General features: G+C 44.0%; 1 long non-coding RNA gene across 7 annotated transcripts in view; it reads left to right on the forward strand.

Annotated features, from left to right (window-relative positions):
- Positions 1–8,466, forward strand: part of LOC109372538 (uncharacterized) — a 60,328-nt gene extending 51,862 nt beyond the window's left edge. For 3 of the 7 annotated variants that reach the window (XR_002122066.1, XR_002122081.1, XR_002122071.1), the window contains 4 exons: positions 1,090–2,893; positions 3,393–3,511; positions 5,327–8,126; positions 8,233–8,466. This is a non-coding gene — a long non-coding RNA (uncharacterized LOC109372538). The remainder of the gene's footprint in view (positions 1–1,089; positions 2,894–3,392; positions 3,512–5,326; positions 8,127–8,232) is intronic. The other 4 variants (XR_002122077.1, XR_002122068.1, XR_002122083.1 and 1 more) reach the window with 4 other exon arrangements.
- Positions 8,467–9,771: the final 1,305 nt, after the last annotated feature.

Raw genomic sequence — 9,771 nt, forward strand, 5'->3', positions numbered from 1 at the left:
CGTCCTCCTACAGAGAGCCTTATGTACGTCTTCCCAAGGGTGGGTGGGGGGGACCAAGGGAAGTCTCCATTTTCCTACATCTTGTTGCGATCTCTTTCTCCTCCATGTCCGTAGGGCCCTCTATTCATACTTCTGATATGGAATTTGCTATCTAATGTATGTGTTTTGTATTTGTCTCTACTGCTTGATGATAGGCATCATTATATTCATCTTTGTATTGTATCTCTAATACCTAACAGAATTTCTCTCTACATAGTGAATAAGCTAATGAATGTTTGTGAAATAAATCAGTGAGATAACCATTTCCATACATTTATCTACTTCTGTTTAGTACACATTTTTACAATGCATGTTTTCTCACACATTACATCTTTAAGGAAAGAAGTTAGATTGTGTTGTGTGAAGAATGCTAATTTCCCAGCCGATCCTTTCCTTGATGATGACCAGTGTAGGGGTCCACTAGCAGCCAGCTCGTGAGAGATTTCCAGAACCATGCCAGCAGCAGGTGCTAATGAGCCCCAGGTGCCCGCCTGGGAGAAACGCCTTATCAGCTGGTTATCACTTTCGGTGCTGCTTCTCTGGTCCTGACTGGCATGATGGTTAGCCTCTCTCGGCAGCTGGGAGGCAGGGCCAGTTATTAATGGTGACGCTAATAGCTGAGGACATCCTGAAGGACATCGAATCCTGTGCTGGAGGCACAGCTTCAGTAGATCCTGAGTCTTACGCCCAGTTCTTTAGCCTCCTTATTTTGCCGAAGTATAAAAGGGGCTGCCTTGCCCACGGGGTGTCTGTGCTCCCGTGGAAAACTGCTCCTCTCCCCGCCAACATGTTTGATTCATCTGTGATCTCCATCTCCTGGGCTACCCCGGCTGACCTCAGAGTGGCCACTTGACCTAAGCTGCACTGATAACATCATCCCTTCTGACCCAGCTTGTTAATGACTTTGGAATTGATATATGCATGAAGACAGCCTGGGTGATCAGAATATTGCCTCCCCTTTTTTTTTAACCTGGATGAGGAGAGGGATGGAGGACGACGAGGGAGGTGATATGGGGAATGTTTATGGGGAATGTTCTCCTCTCTCGCTAGGAAGCTGGTCAGATGGGAGCCAGAAGAAGCCGCTGGAAGATGCGGTGGGCACCCTGAGAGGCTGGTCCCAGAGAAGGAGGCTGACCTGCGGACAGAGACAGAGATGAGAGAGAGGACCTGGCGGCACTCACATCCCCGGCGCAGCTGCCCCTGATGACAATTGTGTTGTCAGCCCTCTGCCCGTTTGCTCTCCTGAGCCAGTGGATGCCTACGTTAGTTCTAATTGGGTTTCTGCCATTTGCAACAAGAGTCCTGACGAACATGACTGTGATGAGGCAGAACAGACTTCAACTAGATTCTCTTCCTGCAGCTTCCACGCCGCCTCCTCCAAACCCCAATATCGGCATGCCCTCCGTGGGGTCCTCGGGTCATGTCATTGACACTGACGCTACGAGAGAAGCTGTGCCACGGGCAGGTCTCCGGTTTTCTCCTTGGTTCTCCTGATTTATGTCACCTGATCATCCCAGGCTGGCATTTCTGGTCAAAAAAGCTAAGCACACAGGTGGACTCGGGCTCAGCCGCTCTGGACTGAAGTAGGTTGTTGAGACCTCACATGTTTAGAAGTGGCTGGAACACTGCTGTTGTCCCCTTTTCCCCCTAAGAGTCATCAAAATTGAAGAAGGATTTTTTCCTAGTATGAGTTGTCATGGTCTTCCGGAAGCGCTAATTTTGGAACTGCATTCAGCTCTTTTGGTTTAACTGCATCCTTCGCTCATGTTAGTCACTGGAATAAGGCGGCCCATTCTTCGTGAAGGACAGGAAGTGCTGCTTTGCTCTTCAGAATTCACATATGTGCTACCATGACATGTTCCAGCAGCTCTTAAAATCCTGAGTCCATTCCGTTTGTTTTCGGGAAAATCCTGGTTATTTTGGTATCAAAGAGTCCTGACCCAAATCCTTATTCCCAAATAACATTACTTAAAAGTTGATTTATACTGAAAAAGTATTTGTGTATCTATATACATACAGTGATATAGTATGTGTATAATTAATATGGACTTTACGTCTAATAAATGGCAAGATTTTTTTGCATAGAAATATGACACTGAATTAAATGACTTTTTTCAAGCCCCGTAATTCGAATTATATTTGTCATAATAGTTCCCTATGATTGAGAAGTCCTTTTTAACTCTATTCACCTTAGAGGTGAAGAATTCATTAAAAAGTCAGGTAAACATTCATAGGCTAAAGGATTCACAACGAGAAAACATCTCTGCTTAGTCGTCCTAGACCACTTGGAGATGGTCGTTGTCATTGAACTAATTGGCAAAACAGCAATAACAACAAATACCCACTTAATATAAATATTCAGTGAGGGACATTGAAGACAAAACCAATGAGAGCCATCATTCAGTTCAGAGAGGGACCCAAGTTACCGTGACGATTTTAAAAAGGTCAGGTTCAATTCTGCTTGTGTTCTCATGGGCCTGCGATGCTGTGTGACGGGATTCAGGGCGACGTTTGTTAGCAATCCCCTTTTCCTCACCATGCTCACAGCTCCTGTTGCCATCAATAGAGGCCTGACAGGCAATGAAGGCAGAAGCCCAGCACAGTGACAGGGCAGGACCTCTGCCTCGTCGGTCCTGGCTTCTGGGCGCTCCGTGAATGTGTGGTGTTGATTTTTTTTGGCCGAGTCACCTGACTTCTCCAGTCCTGGCTCAGGAAATGTGACGGGCTGGGAGGCGTGCCTTTGGCTCATGAGCTGTGTGTGTTACAAGTGCCCTTTGTTTTATTTTTACTGTACAAAGCACAAAGTGTCATGTAATTACAAGGCTCGATTATTTATACTCTGAGGCTAAAGAAGGTAAGGATTAGTCCTTCTGCTTTCTTTTTCCCGTTTTTCCTGCGGCATTCCTGCTTTGCTAAACACTTAGATGTCAGTCGAGCTACTTGCCAGAACAATAGTCTACATTTTGGTGTCTGATGGACAAATAACCTCTTCAGAATAACTGAAAATTTGAATATTTGGGGGATCTGAAATAATACATAGAGGCGAGCTATAGGATTTGGTGTAGAATTCACATATCTGCTACATTTGTCCTCAAAGAGAAGCCGGTCGCTGGGTGTGATACCTGCTGTAAGCTTGGTGGGGGGTTGTGACGAATTTGAGAAACTGCATGAAGAATTTGTTAAAAGCTCTGTGTAGCTGAAAAGTAAATGAATAAAATTACTCTAAACTGTGTTACACAGGCCCACTTTTTCCTCACTTATAAAAACCAAGTTTAATTATGCAGCAGATACTATTGCATATGAATTTTATATGTAATTGTTATACATGCATTTTTCTTGTTTAACCTTTACAGTAATAGGCGCAGATTAGGCATCTACCCCCATTTGACAGACGAGAAGCCTGAGACTTCGAGAGATTAAGTAGCTTCCCCTCCACCTGCAGCTCGTGAACAGGACCAGGATTTGAAGCCAGGTCTGTTGGATTCTAAGATCTAATACTTAACCCCTGTGTTATATTCTTTCCTTCTTTTGGTTTATTAAAATAATAATAATATTTTTTTAATCTACATTTTATATTGTGGAAAAGAGACTTGCCTGAAGCCCATTCCTTTCTAGTCACTAATCTCAATCCTAATACGTGAGGTCTTGCCTCCGAGAGCTACAAACGTTTGTCATATTTGGTAAGAGTTCTTTAGCGCAACTAGCAGATCAGGACGCTAAGTCATGAGCACGCAGTACAAGACACTGGGACACTTATTCTCACCTAGACAAAGAGCCATAGTTTGAAAACCTGTTTGTGTGGAAAAAGAATTGAACCCTATTTCTTCAGTTAACTCTTCCAGTTCCCATGTTGAAATAGCTGAAACAGAACATTTTTAGAGGAAGATGCCATGATACAGAATGAATTACTTTTGCTTTATGGATCTTTCTTTTCTTCCTGTTTTTTTCCTCATAGTTACCTACTCCTGTTAGCTGCTGGTAATCATAAAAAAAAAAAAATTTGCCTTGTCTCAGATTTTCAGGATTTCTTACTGTCAGGTCATTGTTACTAGATGGAAGGAAGTTGAGTGCTTAGAACTCAAGTGACGTAAGCGACGTACCCAAGATTATTACAGTGAGTCATTTGCCCAGCTGGAAAGACCGTGAGGAACTTCCTGGTCATAAGTGTTATAGCTGGTGATTCAACTGCCTTTTCCCCATTGCTTCCCCCTCAAGCTTGGGCTTTCCCGGAAGGGCCAGTGGGCTTGCTCCTCAGTGTGACCACCTCTGCTGCTCCCCAAGACGACATCACCTTGAATCAGGATTTCTTATATTTTGAGATTAAGTCTAAAAGTGAAGATTGCTTGTCAGTTGCTAATTTCTTTGGGCCAACTTTGCCTTATAAGTTGGTTGTTCCTGAAGAGCAAAGGTTTTGAACTTTGGGCAATCTACAGTCAGGCTGTAAGCAGGCGTGGGGATTGAGACAGCGTGACCCATTGCCCTCTTATTTTGAAATAGTTCACGCCCACGAGGTATCTACCAGGTGTGATGTACTGTTTCAGGAGAGGCGCTGTTAGCTCTGACTCGCACAGGTATCAGTGTTGTCTGGACATGAGTGATTTCTAGAACTCATTTCTCATAAAATAAGGTTTTATTTGTTCTTCAGAGCTTAGAAATTAATTCCACATTCTTAATTATCATGTTTACTTTTCTCTATTATGTCTGTTCCCAGTTCTAAACTATATGCCCTATCATTTCCTGTGTAGCAGCTGTCTCTATCACACATTCTCTCCTGAGCTTTGATTACATAAACTTGGCCTCGTTGACTTATACTTTGGTATCTTTCGTGAGACAAGCCAGCGATGACCCCGATTGGACTAAACAACAGGCCTCTTTGTTGGTATCTCTGGACAGCAGATATTAACAGGGAAGTTCACCCTCCTTAAGTATCGCTTCTTACTTGCCCTTCACAGAACCCCGTGGGGCTCTCATGGAGAAACAGTATTGCTGGTTAAATAAAATTTAAACTTGTAATAACGTTTTCTAAATTCTTCTGATAGCTTCCTACCTTCCTTATGTAATGACTGTCATTGCACGTCAGACTTTGAGCTCTCGGTCAGCAGTGATTTTGATTCTATGTCCAGCTTGTATAGTATCCCTCAGAGCTGTCACACCGTCCACTAGTCACTCTTGAAAGTACTTCCACCTCCTCCCCAATGACATTGCTTGCTTTCTTTAAAAATGCTATTAAATTCTTTCTGTAGATTTCTTATCTGCCCACAATACTTACTGACTTTATTGTCTTCAGAGAGCACAGATACAAGACCAGGAGACGAGGGTAAGTGCGATTATGTCACCCTACTTATCACTTTTCATCAGGGATCAGGGAGGAGACCCACATTCGGCCCACTTACAGGCCTCCGTAACGTTATGTTTTCTCTTCCCTATTAGAAGAGAGTAATTGTCCACACTCTTATTTGGAGTCAAGCGCTCCACTTGTGAGCTGGATCCCATCCTCTGTGACAGGCTCACCTTGTCAGAAGCTCTGCTTCACTGTCATTAGAAAGACCTTCTGTAACAATCTACAATGGCCGCCTCCCACACCATTGCTGTCTGTCCCCTTAGCCTGTTTGACTTTTCTTCAAGGCACTTCATCATGACCCGAAATGATACTATACATTTACTTATCTCCTTCCTTAGAACCGAGGTTGGCAAACGGTGGCTTGAGGGCCAAATCTGCCATCTGTTTTAATAAAACTTTATTGGAACACAGCCATAGCCATTTTTTGTCCTTTTAGGATAGCTTTGGCACTTATCATGGTGGAGTTACGTAGTCATGACAGAGACTCCATGGGGCACAAAACCTGACATAGTTATTACCTGACCCTTTATAGAAAGAGTTGGCCAACCCCTGCACTAGAATATAAACTCCCCACAGGAAAGTGCTTTGTTTTGTTCCCACTGCGCCCGTCGTGCCTGGAAGAACATGGGTGGGGCACTTAAAAGAGGCTCAGTAAGTATTTGCTGAAGAAAGAGAAAATGGACAAATGGATGGATTACCTGTGGCACCGCCTCATTCACGCTCTCTGATTCAGCCTTCTGTTCTCATCAGTTTTACTTCTATTTCCATAAACTGTCCTCCAACTTCTGTCTTTTTCTTCATGTTTATCAAATTTACAACTGGAGGAAAAGCCCTAGAAATGGCTAACAAACTTTGGAAATGTGAGGGTGACATCAGAGAATTGGAGAAAGGGGGTGGCAATAGCATTAAAAGTCTGCCCACTTTTTCTTTGCTAGTACCTGTGTATAGTGTTCATTTTGGAACAAAAGCTACCAGGAAGGAACAATATTTCTTTTAACAGTTACTGTTCAGAACTGCTCGCCTAGCACACTGCTTGATAGTCTTGGTTCTTTTTGTTGTTGTTTGATAATGTTGGCATTTTTTAACCTTTTTTGTTTGTTTTTTTAACTCCATAGTTTATGGAGTTTGATTTCTATGGAGCAATTCCCTTTTATATTTTGTCGACTGGACACTTTTTATTATTAACGTGTAATATGCTTACCCCACCTTCAATTTTTGCTCATGAGATTTTATTTAAAAAGTAAACTCTCATGACACGTGCAGTCCATTTGATGTCACAAGTGATCTATGCTTGAAATACTTTTCATACTAACCTGGAGCTCTTGCCGATAAATGAGCTTTCTATGTCCTCACTTAAAACAAAAAGAAGAAGAACAAAGCTCTCTGCTGGTTCTGATTACTCCTAGGTGACTAAAACTCTTGTGAACCTGTGGAGTCTGGAATGTACTGGCAGCGAAGAGCCCAGATCACGGATTGGAACGTTAGAGTGTGTTTTGGAAATAAGAGGTTCAAGCTCGAATGCGTCCAAAAATAATCTCGAGTGTGAGTTATTGCTCCCTTAGAGGAACATTTACAATGCGTAGAATCTGATATGTGACTCTGAAGATATAGTTATCCATGTGTTGTGAGTGGACGCGTCAAATCTGTCCCATCAGAGCTGTCCTGACATGGTGACTTTTGTCATTTGGTTCTAATACCCACGAGACCTTCGTGGTCCCTCAGTCTACGCGATTTGCTGCTGCCTTATCAATGGGTAGAAATAAGGATACTCAACCCTTTGCTCTGCCTCCAGCTCTGACCTTGTTCATGTCATCGGGTGCTGAGGTCCCCTGCTGACGGGTCTCTCACTCACATTCAAGCTCACCTAGCCCTCCATAGTGCCTTAGTTATCATTTATTTGGGTCTGATAAGTAGTGATAATGGCAGAGAAGCCTGATGAAAGATACTCAATTCTGAATATCTAAATACATCCCTTAGTTTATTTCAGAATGTAAAATATGTAAATAATAATGGTTTTGTCTTTAATGGCATCCCCAAGTAACTTTGATGTAGCCAAGTTTTCTAATTGCCAAGCCAGTTAAGATAGTCAAGAGACTGGAAGATAAGATTAACCTACACCATGTAATGGAAGTGTATTTAACTGTTGCTTTTTTGTTTTGTTTTGTTTTTTAGTTCCAGTAGATTATTTTTGCTTGTTTTTCATAAATCTCTGTCATTGGGTACTCAAAAGAAACTTAAGTTTACAAAATCTGCTAAGCTTATTAAACACGTTTATCATTTTTTGGTGAAATAGAGCCTGCATATTACATGACAGCATGGTATAGTTGAAAGGAATCAGTTCCCAGAAATCACAAGACCTGGAATTGCTTCTATTGTGTGACATTACCCAGGTCACATGACTTCTCTGGGATTTGGTTTCCTCATCAGTAACAGGCGAGGGTTGAATTAGGTGATCTCTCTCCCCTTCCAGATTAATAGTCTCACTCTCTATTTTAGGGGCTCTGGGAATGTGTGTTGTGGAAAGAATTCACAAGCTGGAATCCAGGTCTATAATCCTACTTCCCTGTTTTTATTGCTTGCTCAATAATCTCTTCAAAATGAGGATAAAATGAAATTTATTTAGCTGATTCATCTTTTGTTATTCCAAAGGCACACCCACCCATGGGGTCAGTGAGGAAATGTTCAAACATTTGTAAACAATCAGCTGTCCTAATGTGAGGGCCTGCTCAGCCGACTCCTCAACAGGGTGAGGCAATGGAAACAGGCGTTCCTGGCGGGGACTCCTTCTTCTAAGGGGCCAAAATTAGGGTTCTTGGTTAACTGTGTCTCCTTTATCTTTCTTTCTTCTGTAGCAATGCTTTGTTGCTTCAGGCAGAAAGAGTGGAGAAGCTAATGGTGCTGACTCATTGCTGTGTGAATCTCAGCGCATTGATTCAAACGCTTCGACTCTGTGTGAGGCTGATCACCAAGCAGGGTGATCGGGCACCTTGTCTCAGTGGCACAAACTGGGAAGGGCAGCCTGGTGGACTGGATGCCCAGACGGAGCTTGCTGCCAGAAACAACTTAGAATGTTGGTTGGAAATAAATAAATAAACAAACACCTTGGTTGTATCCACGCGCTCGAATATTCAGGCCGTGAGTCAAAACGAAGGTGGGAACCCAGAGAAGTACACAGAGTACATCTTTTGAGGGTATTTCCTGACCTTGATGAGCCTGAGGGTTAGTTTTCTATCTTTGCAGTTTTATGGGGATGGAAAACAAAGCCCCGGGCTGGCCTCTCCTGGGAACCTCAATAAGACACACCCTCCATGAACTGGGACAGCTGGGGACTGTACACTTACTGTAAGGATGGACCAGAAGTAAACCAAGCCCAGGGTTAGTTTCAAGTGTTCCTAGCCTGATAGCCTACGACGCCAAAGCACTTGGCAGAAACAGGCGGAAACCCCTCTGCAGGAACCCACCTTTTCCCAGACCTTAGAGGGTCCCACTGATAAAGGTCCAAGGAAGGTGAACAGCTTATAAGTGTGTGTGTGTGTGTGTGTACATACACACAGTACACATAAGGACACAAGATACCAAGCATAAGAGACGAGAGACAGAAAGATCGCCTGTTCTTTCCTCTGCTGCTTGATTAGCAGACACAGACTGCCCAGAGTTTGGCGTGCGCTGGGGGGCCAGCTCGTCACAGTCCCTGAGCCCGCAGTCCCCACGCGGAGCAGCAGCACAAGTTCTGGCAGTGGAACAGTCATAACGATAAGTCAGGTGGGTCAGGAGTTGCCCCTTGAGCCTGGGGACTTGCTCTTGGAAAGAGCAGGACAGAGAGGTTAAGCTTGCTCAAGGTCACAAAACAGGGAAGCGACAGAACGGGGCATTCGAACCTAGGCCACCTGCCTACAGCGTCAGGTTCTCACCACCGTTCTAGATTGTGATAAGAGGGCAGGTTCTGGAAACCAGACACCCAGGCCGATTTCAGGCTCCACAGCTATATGCAGCAGACACAGGCTCCATGGCCGCGGCCGCTGGCAGGGCGAGTCTGTTCCGCTCAGCACCAGGCACGAAGCAGCTTTTAAATGTAGGCATTCAGTACATGTTTGTGGCATGAGTAAAACCAGATGTGTCACTGCACACCTGGGATGTCCGCTCTGATCCAGGCTGGAATTCTCTGCTCTGTGCAGGTGAGTAAGATGGACAAGCCAGAGCAGAAGTAATTGAAATTGTTGTTTTGAAGGGTGGAAGAGAATGATGTCTGAGGGACTCCTGAGGATTAAAGGATATGAAACACCAACTTGACGGATGAGCAGCCTGGTTCAGAGTGCTGAGGGGGCTCTCCCAGGCCGCCCATCAGTAGAGCTGGGATGGGTTGGAATGGGCAAACCGAGCAAGGATCAGGG

The sequence above is a fragment of the Hipposideros armiger genome, unplaced genomic scaffold (genome assembly GCF_001890085.2).
Source record: "Hipposideros armiger isolate ML-2016 unplaced genomic scaffold, ASM189008v1 scaffold_1, whole genome shotgun sequence".
In the NCBI taxonomy this organism is placed as follows: Eukaryota; Metazoa; Chordata; class Mammalia; order Chiroptera; family Hipposideridae; genus Hipposideros; species Hipposideros armiger.